The sequence below is a fragment of the Scatophagus argus genome, chromosome 20, assembly GCF_020382885.2.
Source record: "Scatophagus argus isolate fScaArg1 chromosome 20, fScaArg1.pri, whole genome shotgun sequence".
NCBI classification, from domain to species: Eukaryota; Metazoa; Chordata; class Actinopteri; family Scatophagidae; genus Scatophagus; species Scatophagus argus.
In genome coordinates this window covers 15427036-15441062 of record NC_058512.1, presented here as the reverse complement: position 1 = coordinate 15441062, position 14027 = coordinate 15427036, and positions in this window count along the sequence as shown.

The window sequence follows — 14027 nt, the reverse complement described above, 5'->3', positions numbered from 1 at the left end:
CGGAGGGGTCCTCCCACTGCGCCACAGAGGATCTGAGGGCCCGGTGTTTGCTGCTTTTGGTGAAAGATTAAGCACGGTTTTCTTAAATTAGCCTGGAAAACATGAAGCATAAACATAAAAGAAAATCTTCTTTATCTGCAAGGTCAACTATGTGCTCATTATCACCCAGATTGAATAATTACTGAACTTAAGAAGTGTGAAAAAAATAAAACAACAACTCCGAGTTAGCGCAGTCAGGCCTTTTTGAAGTGTTAAAGGAGTGCTTATTCCCTTAACTGGAGTGAAAGAGCATCGCTGGATAATTTAGGTTACAGGCTCGGCGGTGACAGCTGGGCAGCATTGAAAGCCAACCAAATCGACATAAATCACTGACTTTTTTTTTCAATAAGTAGGTTAATATCTCAGACTGGTGTTTAATGTTTTATTCAGCACTGAGGCAGGGACAGTGTTAAGGGACGGCAAGTGTTTTTGAATGCAGATGGGAGGTGGAGGGCTGGGCAGGGTTTGGCATCTCCCCGCGGTCGCCTCGGAGCACGCCGGCCCTGTTAAAGGAGTGCGGGAACGATCCTTGCCCCTCTTGAGCCCTCTCCATATTAAACAAGTGCTTTGTAAGTGTGCCGTCATTACTATTCATCACAAATAAATACTTAAGCACTGAGAGCTTAGCACCCTGCTGCGTTACAGTTATCCATTATTTCTGTCACCTGGTTGTCCTTTTTCTGTCTCCTCCCCTCGCTGCCTCTCTTTCCCTTCTGTGACTGAATGTTCTGGTGCCCTTCAACTCAGTAGTGTGCTGTGAGGAAGCTGGTGGCTAATGCCCATGTGCCAAGCCTCCCTGCTTTGTGTCCCATATTTTCTGCCCTCACCTGAGGCCTTGCCCCAATAGGACAGCAGGGCCAAAGGCTTTATGGTGCATTCTGCACTTCCCTTCCCAAGACGATGCCCTTTCACTGTTTTCAACTCTTTTTCCCCTCCACACTCTTTTTTTCTTCTCTTTTTGCACAAACATAACAAACACACCCACATAAACACCCCTCAAGTTCAAACACACACCAAGTCCACTCCACCCCAGACGTGGGGGCAAAAGTCCACTGCACCCCGTCCTCTATGGCAAGTTTTTGGAAGGTGATCCGATCCTTTTTCCTCTGCCACTGCGCTTGGCGGGCTGGCTGGCTCTGGTGCAACGCGGCGTGCGCTGGCGTGGACTGAGGCTGGGCCAGTGTGCTCAGAAGCTGATGAATTGCAGGCGAGATGCGGGGAGGCAGCCGGCGAGGAGCTCCAGCGAGCGGCCGTCACGCGCTATCACCGCGTGCTTGGGTGATGGGGGAAATCGGAGAGACAGCGCTGACAACTTAATTTAACACCAGATCTGGAGGAAGCCAGAGTGCCACTGTGCTTTGGATAATTGATAACTCTGCCACTCCACCACACCTCGCCTCACCTCGTGCCCACCACGCCTCAGCTCATGATCTACCCAAATAAGTGGTGGACACATTACTGTACAGATTTTAAAGCTTGTCAGGTAGATTTGCACTGTAGAAATGTCTTTTCTCTCCAAGTGAGAAATGTAGAAGCATGAACTTAATGATGTGTCAAGTTTCCATCTTTTTTCTGTGTTTCTGGTAGGACGGAGCAGCCTTTGAAAATTTTTAGGTGCTAATATAGTACTTTACTCTCAGTATTAACATTACAGACCTTAACATTAAATACTTCTTTTTCTACAAACCTTCCTTTCCCTTAAGAAAACAACACAGACACACTAGCACTTGCACAAAAAGTTAACCTACACAAAATACAGTTAAATGAGCAAAACAGTGATTTCAGTCAGGAAATGAGGTACTAGCTGATTAAAGAATAAGCAATCAACATTAGCGCTAGGTAGTTTTTGATCCTGAGTGTTACAGACGCCAGGCCTCAAAAAGAACTGAGGTTCAATACCCACCTGACCTCCAAGCTTTTCAGGCTTTAAGCTGCATTCATCCCTTTAAAAAAATAGTGTTTGCAGTCAGATGTGACACTCAGTCTCTCCCTCGTCCTGACTTTAGAGCAACTACCATGTGGAAATTTCTCCTTGGGCCGTAGTGCTGCGACGCTGCAGGGGGAGCGCGCTGCCTGGATCTCCTTCACAGGCTGTTGGAGGCTGCCGAGCAGGAGCCTGGTTGACTGGTAATGCCTTTTAATTACTAATACAAACTGCTAATTAGCAGACCAAACACTGGCATCTGTACAGTTTGTTTTCCCTGCAGCGATGATATTGAGTTCTAACACAAAGAGGCAGTAAACCTGAGCTGCCTGATGCGCATCAGAATCAAAGGGGACTTGCTGCTAAGCACACTTAATGCCAGGATCATGCACCAGATAGGTCAAATAAAGGGCACAACCAGATTTCATAAGGTTGAAATGGTACACTGACTGCAAGATCAGCAATGGGAAAGTAACTTTTACTTACTTTTACTTACTTTTTACTATTAATATGAGATAACCAACGTCTTTCAGCTGTCTTTGTCTCTGTGACAACAAGGTCAGATATTTTGAAGGAGACATTAAGGCATTTTTTGGTGACACGATCAGGTATTTTAATCCAAAACATCTTTTCTTAACCCAAACCAAAACGCACAGCATTGTTGCAACATAAAATTGAAAGGTGAAAGATAAACTTAATTATTCAATATGTCCGTGGTTTGCGGAAACGTACAGTGTCAGTGTTTTTCCTGCACTTGGATTGTCGGCTTGCTCTTTAAGGATTCCTTTTTCCTTCACTGGTAAAGAATATGGCTGGGTATCAAAGCTCAATACTCAGTCCACATAGACCTAACCTCTTGTATCTGTGTTAAGCCTACTTATTCTTCGAGCAGTTCCTGATTTATGTCAAGATTTTGCAAGTTTTATTCCCGGAAAGTTGCTCTACAGCAGCTTGTGTTTAGACAACATTCAACATTTCACATTTGTTTTTGTTAAATGAAAGGGTATTGTAAAACTTTTTTGTATCCGTCAAACCGTCAAATTGATGCCAAAACATCAACACATTTCAAACAATAATCAGTCCTAAAGTCCTCGTCAGAATGCTGATGTCACTGTGGGATGCATTTAGAAACGTTCAAGCTAGTATCCGGCCCCCAGGCCCCACCCGGCTCTTTCCAGCCAAGACAAGATGCCACCCCACCCTGCCACCCTACGCTTCTCACGCACAAAAAATAAATGAGCAATCGGCCACAAAGTGTCAGCCAGCCTTAATCCCCTTTTAATTTCCTTGTGGGGCCTGCGCCAGGGCTCTGGCTGCAGTATGAAGCTGGCCGCTGATGGAAGGATGGCCGCGGTGACAGGCAGGCAGGCAGCGCAGGCCTGGGGGTGTTTACTGGGATCCAGGCACAGAAAATACAATAACCACACACTGCCACCACTGTTTGCCTTACACTTGAGTGGGATTTAGGTTTCCCCAGCACTCTGTCACAAGTATGTGTGTGCACACGTGCCCACACACACACACACCCATACAATTGTCATGCAATTACATTGTACTATGGGCATATGCATGCTCCTTTTTTTCTCTCTTCTTCCCCCATGAGGGTGCACATTCTCTAACAAACACCTACATGCATTTATTAAGCATGTGCTTGAGCACTCAAGCACACCCCTGGTAATACCACTCTAGATGAGGCTTTTTATATCTTAATTTATACAGGTTGGTCTCAGTGCAGGGGTCATCGCCACACAGCTGCCCAATCCTTGGCAATCCCACAATGCCCAGAGTATTATCTCCTTTTGAACAGCAATTTATTTTCTTCCCTCCTCACTGTTATGCAAAAGTAAAGGTCCCGTCATTAAAATGTATGCTTTCTCAATGCACCGGCACCGGAAAAGGGCAGTCGGCAAACTGCATTCACTCCCTGTTCACGTAATGAAAGGCGTAGAGGAAGAACGAGGTGCCTGCTGACGTGCACGTCTTTGTAACACATTTGCCCGAGAGGTGGATTCAGTGGAACAAAATGGAGAAGGTTAACATTATTCTGGCAGATGAAGGAATTTTTCATGACATTTACACACAGCGGGGATTTTCTCCCTGGGAGCGCACTCATAACACTCGACTACCCAGAATATGAGCAGTGGCATATGCATTAAATGTACAAAATATTAAAAGTGCCTGCTTGTGCCAGGAAGTACATACTCTGAGGAGGCTGTACACAGTTTTTAATGATGCAATCTACTAAATTTGCACCAATCACAGTGAAGAGGTGTATTTGTAGAAAATGGTTAATTAACAGGATTTTATACAGCTTGTAGAGCAGACCGGCGAATCACTTTGTAGATTTTTATTGCGTAAATGTTGACCAAAAACCAAAAACCCCCCATTTGCGGATTTGCAGTAATTTTATTTCGAGTTGTTGTCACCGTTACACAGTGTGTCCACCAGGGGGCAATGACAAGTTTCATTTTTCAACTGTTAAGTGTCTCGCAGTGACTCTCAGCATATCTAAGTGACTATTACCAAATAACCTAATAAGAAATTTTTCTTGTTTTTGTTATGCATTTATGTTCAATGAACACTCATCGAAATCTTTATTTGTTTAAAAATCCACACAAAATAGAAAAGTTTCCTGCGACAAACAGAATTCAACTTTACTGCAAAAATTTGTTGATTAGTCAGTCAGGGGTTTTTGGTTATTTATTCAAGTTTTTAAGCAAATTAAACTAAGTATTTAAACAAAAAATAGAGCATTTAAATTGCATTTAATGTTCAGTATTCAGTATTTTGATGTTTTGATTTAAGAATTAATTAAGAAAATAATCTACAGATGTGTTAAAACAGCCTCTCATCTGTTTTCCTCTGTTTTATATTATTTCTGTTCTGGAAAGAAAAATAAAGAAAGATTTGAAAACATCACCTAATGATCGACATTTCCCCAACTGTTTTCTGACAATTGATATGTGAAATGATTATTCATTGAATTAAAAATATTGAAAATAATCCTAAAATTCAGCCATATGTGGTTGTTTATCCTCTTCTCCCCGCTTTGCACTTCTGTAAAAGCATCTGCTATGTTGTTTGATTATAAATAAAACCTCTGAGCAAGAAAAGAGAATATTCAAAATGTCTCCACTTTCTGTCCGTAAGGGTTTTTTTCTAAGCACCAAATTCTCACAGCAAAGGTCTTTATGGCAACATAAGGGGTTAGCCTAGATTTTTAGTCCAGTCTCATTTAAGGCTAATTCCTGTGTGGGTCTGGATGTTTGATCCCATTGCCCATCTGAAGTAATTAAAGGGTTATTAGTAAACAGATATTCACGCTCGCTCACTCTTGCCAACTGTTTCATGCCATCTGCTGCCGGCGCACGTGCTTTGACATTGGAAATATGCTGCTGAACTGACACGAGTGTTTCAACGCATGGGGAATGAACTGAGCTTTCATCAAGTCTAAACACAGTCAAACAGTGTCATCTTTGTGTGTGTGTGTGTGTGTCTGTGAGTGTGTGTGTGTTGAGAATAAAATAGAAGGAAATACAGGAAATTATTAGTACACTTGTGCTATTTTAAGCCCGCTTGTTAATTTCAGTCCCTTTTAACTGGCTGTACTTTTGATACCGTCCGATCACTATTCTTATATTTCATCTCCACCACCCCCTCTTCTTCTTCTGTCTCTCTCTCTCTCTCTCTCTCGCTCTCCCTCTCTCCCCTCCGGCTCCAGCTCTGCCCTCCTGTCTGTTTTTATCCTTTTTTTATTTTCAGTAATATAGAAGGGATTAACCCTGCTGGCCCCTTGGTGGTTACTGTTTCATTTTATTCTTATTAAAATCTTAAGAACCTGCTTTATTATTCCTGTTTGATACTACCTCAATAATCCTCTGCCTGCCTGTGTGTGTGTGTGTGGGTGTGTGTGGCATGCAGCCACAGACCCATAGGTGTGCTGTGTGATGGATGTGTGTGCCTGTGTTTGGGCTGGCAGGAAGTCCAGGACACATTACACAAATTTTAATCACATGTGTGCAACCTATAGATGCACAAACACAGTCTTATGCTGGGTCTAAGATCCAGGAGTTTATCTTTTTTTCACATGTAAGACCGTCACATATTGAGAGAAATGTCACAAATTGATGTTATACATTTCAACTCATTGTCTAAGGTGCTTCTCTGTGATTCGCCGTTTCTGACAAGCATTCTTTTTATTCCTCCCGTGTTGAGATGGCTATTAACGCTGATGGGTCTCTAGTGTTTGCTGTGATCTTTCTTACAGAGAGCTGCATTGATTTTTGTGAAACCTCTGATAAATCTCAGACAGGAACTAGACAGGAGTGTTGTCACAGCAAAGCTTCCCCGGATCACGCAGTGATTTCTGCTGCAGTTTCACTGACCTGGGGAGGTTTATTTAGAGAAGCAGTGCCGACTGGTGCTGTAAGGTGTCGTCTTTTAGTGTTTTAATTATATCTACTGCCAAATACTTTAAATTCAACCTGCGCTGAGCATCAGCTGAAAGATGAGAGGGGAGTGTATTGATTTCTTACACAGAGTTTTTAATTTTAACGGCATATGCATGAGTCAAGAAAAACAGAGAGCACAGCAGCTTTCTGTGTTTTCAGTTTGTCATGTACGAGGAGGCAAATAGAGGGGAAAGAACAAGGGTAAAATTTGGTTTCATCCTGCAAGAGCAATAACTGATGTGACATTAACCTGTCATTTAGTATGCTTTTGGAGAGCATCTGTCCAGGTCCAGCTGTAAGCTTTTCAACCTGGAGACCAATCATCTCTTCATTAAAAGTGTGATACTGTTCAAGTGTCTCTGCAGGCAGCCAGAAGCACAGAGGATTACACTATCGACTTGGAGAAAGGTCAACATTATTTGATTTTCTCAAAGGTTGCTATTTATACGTATTTATCGACTGCCATTTTCTCATAACATACTTAAGCACGCAGGAATGGCTCGTATATTCATTTTCTTTGTCCTCACATTTGAGAGTCGTCTGCAGAAGTGCGCATTCTAATTTCTCATTTACGATGCATTAAATTGAGATGAGGTGGGGATTGTTGGGGACAAAGCTGATCACGCTGTGCGAGATGAATCAGAAATTGAACCAAAGTGTTTCATTAAGAGCTGTTGGATGGCTTGAGACAACACTGGGTTGTAATCCCCTTCGTTCGCTCCCTCATTCCTTTTTTTTAGCTTCTCTCTTTCTATCCTTTTTCATCTTCAGCTCACATCCTCTACAGGTGCATTTTGTCCTTTTCAGCCCGTCACCTCTGAGGTTTCCTTCCTCACTTCTTGCTTCTCTCTTTCTCTAAGGCCTGAGAGAGAGCACCTCCTCCTTGCAAACAGAGACATAACCAAATCCACCTCCCTCCTGCCTTTGCACCGGGGTCATGCCGTCAAAATGACTCTTTTTATTACAGTTCATAAACAGCGACTCCCCTGTCGGCCCCGGGAAATTTCACATAAACTTTGATCAAACAGACGTTAGCCTCCCTGGTCCTCAAGCACCTCTCTCCATGCGTGAAAATAGCTCCGCTCAATCACAGGCAGAGACAACATGCCGAAAACAGTGCAAATAGCAAGGCAGTCACTGATATATCAAGTCATTATTGACCTGAACACCAGGGGAATAGATCTCATATAAAAACAATAAGTTACTCTTTGCCTTTTTTTTTTCTTCTCCTCTACCCCCCCTTCTTTTAGCGGAGGCGGAAATGTAAGGCGATGCACTGACAGTAAACTTTGTGGCTTAAAATTAATGGCTTCGAGGGGAGCTCAGGTGAGCGATCCAAAGTGATAAAAGCATCCAATATAAAAAGCAGCAGTCTATTTAACTGTGTGTACGTAGATGCTGGAAGCTGTACAATAGATTCTTCGTGGCTTTCTCTCGCTCCTTCATCCTCTCCATCTGCTTTAGTCGAGCTGTCAGACCAGTTTTTTGTCAGCGCCGAGGCCTCGCAGCGCTCCGTTGTTGGTAATCGTGGTCGAGGCTCGATGTAATGGAGACAAGCAGCAGGAAAGCAACACAGTGTTTTGTTTTTTGAGTTGGGGTTTCAGGGCAGAGCTGCCATAGTGTGTAGTCAAAATCCCAATTAAAGAGCAAAGGTCAGTTCCTTTTCACTTTTCTCAGGATAAGGCTTATTGGTGGTCTTATTTCTGAAATATTTAAAATATCACTTGATGCTCCATATTCAAAAACTCACCGTGCTGACAGTGAGTGACCCAAAATAATTCTTGAACATTCAACATTTACTTTCATAAAGGGGAAATCTGTAATTTGTTCATTATAAAAGAGAAAACTGACTCCCATACCTGTCCGGAATTAAAACTGGAGTTAAACTGACAGTTCGGGGGGGTGAAAGAATTATTCATTTGTATTTTTTTTTGTAAAAAGTCACATCATCTCTGAAAAAGGAAAACAATAAACTAATAAAAATTTTAGTGAGAAGGCTTGCCGACTGACACTTGTTATTTTCAGCAGTTCTTTAATGAACAGACCCCCCCCTACTTGTTACTCTTCCACCACAGGATTTGTGTTCCCTGTTCAAAGTGTCGCAGCCAAGTTCTATTTTTATGAATTTTTGAAAAAGTGTCTTCCTTTTAAAATAGTAAACCACCTAAATTTGGAAGCTAAGCATCAAAGGGATAGAGCCTCCCTCGTCCGCTGCACGATTGGGATTATTGTGTGTCTGTGTGTCAGTTTTCTATAGGAGCCTCAGCAGAACATGATGCAGCTCAGCTCTAGTTGCTCCTGTACTCTGTGTATGTGTATGTGTGTGTGCATGTGTGTGTGTGTGTGTGTGTGTGTATGCACGTCCTCACCACACTGTACTGGCTCTCCCTGGCTCCTCATATCAGCTGGTCTATCTTCCCCCCAACCCCCACCCCGCTGACTCCTCACCTTTCCCTCGGCTGCGTCTTATGACTCAACCTGCCGATTCTTTAATACTCCGTTAGCTATGCCTGTTACTCTATCTCTCCGAACCTCCTCCTCCCGGCTCCTTTACCTCTCCCCCTGCCTGCCTTTGCTGCTAATCCTCTCCCATGCCTAATTGAAGGGGACTGCAGCCCTGCAGGGTCACACGCCGGCATGGCGTTTAAAATGGAGAGCCCAGGTACAGAGTGACACATCTCTCCATCCTTATCAGCTTGCCATATATATATGTACACCCAGTCGCTGTTATTGTCTGAGCCTCTTTTCCATTTCTCCCTCTTCTCCTTTTCTCCTCGCGTGGGTCAGAATGCAACCTGGAGCCAGAAGCAGTCTACAAATTGTCAGAGAGAAGCCCAGAAGAAGAAATGGATGCTCAGTGCCTCTAGTTCATTATGACTCAGGATGCGAGTTAGGCAGCAGTATGTGTTGACATTGTCATAGTTATCACGGAAACATCTGTGTAGGGCCTGTCAGAGGTGTGTGCGTGTGTGTGCGTGTGTGTGCGCGCGTACGTGCTCAATGCGACATGTTTGTGTGCTTGCACGCATATACATACTGTAGATGTAGATGTGCTCTCTGTGCATTTTTTTTTTCTCTCTGTTTTCAAGTGTCCATGTGGAGGCTGATGGTTCCAGGTTTGGATGGCGGCGTCTTGGCACCCGCAGGTCTGTTGAGACCTGCCTCCGCGTAGGATCAAGGGGTGCAGGGACTGCTGCTGCCGCTGCTGCACCCAGCCAGCCTGACTGCACACCAGCTGCAATCCCTAATGCCTTCGCCACATCACTGGCAGACTGAGCCCCCTGCCTTTTTCCTCTCGGCTCTTCGTTTTAGCAAAACTGAAAGCATCCTCTTATGAAATGATTTCATTCCTGCTTCCTCTCCTCCAAGCGTCAGGACATACGACATACATTAACGCCATTTGATGACGATATTTGACCAGTGGGCACATGATTAGACATGATTATCGGCTCAGGCTTTAAATCTGCTAAAACCGGGTGTTTCCGAGTAATTACACTGGAAGTAATTGCATAATATACGAAATAACAACAGGCGAGAAGGAGTTGCACAGTGTAAATCACACTGCAGTTCTGTGCAGAAAAATGTTTGATGTGGTGGATTTTTATAGGGAGCCTGTTTATCTTTGTACTTGTGTCAATGTTTACAAATATGTTAGAATTATTTTGTATGGCTCATGGTGTTTGTCCTTTACTGTGTGTAAGAGGATGTTGATATTCTTAGGAAAAAGTGTTATGAGAGCAGTCAGGAAAAGTTGATTCCCATAAACAGGCTAACTTGAGACATCTGTTGTGAGAGGCACTTGAATCACTATTTACTGTTTTGCAAATTTCCACTGCACATCACAACCTGTGTTTTTCTTCTCTCTTTTCTTTTTTTTTTTTTTTTTTATTATTACTCTCCGGCAAGTGGGAGAATTTGTTGTGTTTTCCTGGGGTGTTATTATGGTTGAGTTTGGGGACTGTCAAAGGGACGCTGCGCCGCACAGTTAAACTGGGACTCTCAGTACCCATCAGGCCGCTGTGAGTCTTTGTGAAGACGACACCACAGAAGGCGCCTTCCAGAGAAAGCGTCACATCCAGTTAGCAGACATCCGGCGTGCTAAAGAGGTTAAACTGCTGCGCCTGGCACAGCCAATTGTATTGATAACCGTTTGAAGCTGGTTTTCTCTCCTACCTGGCATCACGCTTCACACACTTTATTCAGCTTGCCACTCCAGACAGACTTCAAACCTGGGAGAGTGTGTTTTCCCTCCACTCGGGTGTATACAGGTGTGGGTGTCTGTGGGTGTCTGTGTTTGTGTGCATGTGTGTGTGTGTGTGTGTGTGTGTGCAGAGCCAGGGGCCTTTGCTGTTGTTTGTTTGTGCTGCCTCCATTCTATAAACCAGGCCTCTGATCTTCCAGGCAACATGCCTCCAAATTCCTCTGCCGTTCCTGCACCATGTAAATATATCGGTGTCAGTTTGTCTGATGATGAAATGAGCATTAGGATCCGGAGCAAGGCAGGGAAACCACACCGCTTCTTTTGCGATTAAAGCCATCTTCTCGGCAGCGTGAGATCTCCGGCTTCTGCGTGTTAGAGAATAAAGTTTCCGCGAGCAGAAAAGTGTCTTTCCTCTTGACTTCTTGGTCTGTTCCTACTTTTACTTTACTGCTCTGTGCTGTCTTCCCCTCTCGCACTCAGCCAGTCTTTCGTTCTCGGCTTGTTAGCCCGAGGTCCTCGCCTCGGCCTGGAGTTATTGCTCTGTCGGGCAGCTGCTTGGCCAGCCCTGGGGGTCCTCAGAGGCAAATGGCATGTCAAGGAGTGGTCACTGAGGTAGATTGTCTTCCCCCCAGTCAGCCGCACCTCCACCAGTCTCACTTGTCCAATTAGGGGTTTTTTTTGGCCCCCCTTAAAGTCCCCAACCCATCCACTCTTGACTGATTCTCCAACATCTTTGGACCCAAGAAGAACACACCTGACACCCTGCAAGAGCGCAGGTACACATAAATATTGTGTGTGGGAAAACAAGCTCAAACACACACACACACAATAGCAGTGTTCTTGTCTGTGCACGCATGTGGGCGTGTGGATATGGGTGAGAAGTTCACATAGCTCATATTTATGTATGTGTTTGCATGGCAGTTAACTCCTAAAGTAAACCAAGTTAGAAAGCATGTGGGTTATACTTTGTACTTAAATCACTGACCATTTGATTCCATTAAGCCTCTTGAATGTGATTTCCTGCTGTTCTGTCTCATGTCATTGTTATTCAGATGCTTTGAGGGGTTTTAACCTCAGTTGGACAAAACAGGCCAGTTAAAAATGTCCCCTTGGATTGGCATTTTCAGCTATTTTTTGGCATTTTATGGGCCAAACAATAAATTATTTAATCATAAAAACAGAGAGTTAGAGCCTGCTCTTGTGCAGTGAGTTTTGATTTGTCAGTGAGTGTTATGTGCAGGTGACCAGACCTGAGTAGTGACTTGCATGTCCAAACACAGACATCAGTGACAGTTTCTTAAATCCACCTGATCTGTTGCTTTAAATTCCAATAGTTGTGAGCTTACATTCAGAGGTAGACCAACACGACTGAGTTTGCTGTATTAATAGGGTAGTGGTTGCCACTAGCACATGAATGTGCTGCTAGTCTTATGTCTGCCCGGTCTTTGATAATGACAGTAATTTTGTGAAATCTTTAACATGTAAATTAAACCAAAGCTGTGTTGTTATTCCTCCCTGCCATTGCTGATTGAATCGATTGTTGTGCTCTTGCTTGCTCCCCTGGAGGCTACAAGCAACATCAATCATTACCTTCCTGTCAGAAACACAGTGTTTCTCCTTCGGCATTTCTGTAACTCTCCTATGATGTATCCAGCACTGAGCCTCTAACACTCGATATAACCAGACTGCCAAAAAGAACATCAACAGTTTATGTTTTAAGGGTTTTGGGATTTGGTAGCTTGTGAAATCTACACATTCGCTCATGTTTAATCCCATAATCAGATCTTATTTGTAAATATATCTGATTAATACTCCACCTCCGTGGGTGAAAGCATCATACCTTTCTAACATGTGACCAAGTGAATTGATGCAAGTTATATCTCAGTGTAAAGATTTTCTGCTTTTCTTTGTCTTCTATCATAGTTAATTGAATTTCTTTGAATTTTTTTTGCATTTGCATCTTTAATGGCTTCGTGATTGAAACCGTGCAGGTGCAGCACACGACCCAGATGCCTACTGGCTAATTAGTGCGCTTTCAGCTTATGATTGTTGCATTGGCTTCTACATTTGACTCTGTTAGTCCCATTCTCGTTCTCCACTCAAATCACTCCTTCACTTTGTCACGCTCACATGCACACTGACAAACAGCAACGACCCTGCTGGCAAAAGCAGGAACCTGTTGGCCATCAAACCTTTTTTTTTTTTTCTTCCTTACAAAGACCACCTGGCCCCCTAACTCAGCCCCCTCTCCATCCTCACCTTAACCAGCACACAGAGAGGGAGGGAGGAAGGTCTAATTCAGAAATGCGTGGTCCTGATCTGCTCTCTGCCCTCCACCAGGAGACAGAGTGTGAGAGAGCTGCCAGACATCACACAGAAGCACTGTTAAAAATACATGTATACCACTCCTCATCATTTATTGATGGCCTCTCCTCCCTTTATGTTTATGAGGTGAGAGGCCTCCCTGTGGCCCTGGACAGTGACCTCCAGGGTCCACCGTGGTGTCCAAGAAACTGCCTGTTCCCTTTAATTTAGCCCGCTTTCAGAGGAGACCAGATCATGGGCACTCTTCCACATGTATAAGCTGTATGCAGGGATCACTTATAAATAGTAAATTGCTGCTGTGTTGAAAACTGTGTGGTTTCAAGAAATATCCTGTTTTTCAGGGTTTGGAGAATGGGCTTTGTATGGAGGGTGTTGACCTTGGATGTATAATGGGATGAAAATGTATTGTTAAATAGTCAAACCTTTTGTTCTTTCCACCCATTAAGGACCGTGTACCCCATCAGTTTATAGGAATATGAAAATCATAAAAATGTCATTTAAGATGGAGTGGTAAAATGCCTTCCTTTGTTTATTTTATGCATTTATAATCTCTATACATCATAAAGTATATCTATCTATAAGATGACAGTCTAGCCAATTCATATGTGTACATCAAACAGTCTGAGCCCTCACACAGAAGTGTTATTTTTCAGTCTGTGGAGTCTCTCTCTTGTTTTGCTCTGACTGAATTTATCACATCATGTCTACTGCAGATGAATAATTTTGCATTTTATTCAGAAAGAATCAAAAAAAAAAAAAGAAATACTGGTCTGTGGAAAGGATGTTATGGTCAGATTTGCTATTTCGTTGAATGCCTTTGTCTGGAAGTCATGTACAGATCAGTGTGAGATTTACTCATTGCTCGGGGTTGTCGTCTGGTCCCAGAGGCATTTCCGGGGCTGGTTGGCCAGTGGGGGTCAGGGCCTCAGGGTGTTTTTTGTTTTTTTTTTGTTTTTTTGGTCTGGCTGTTGTAGCTGCTGAGATCGCAGCGTGGCAGGCGGCAAAGCCTGCCGTAACACAACAAGGTATTGATTGAATAATCTCTGTGTCATCTGATAGTAATGTGGCTTACACCGACCCCCTGCTG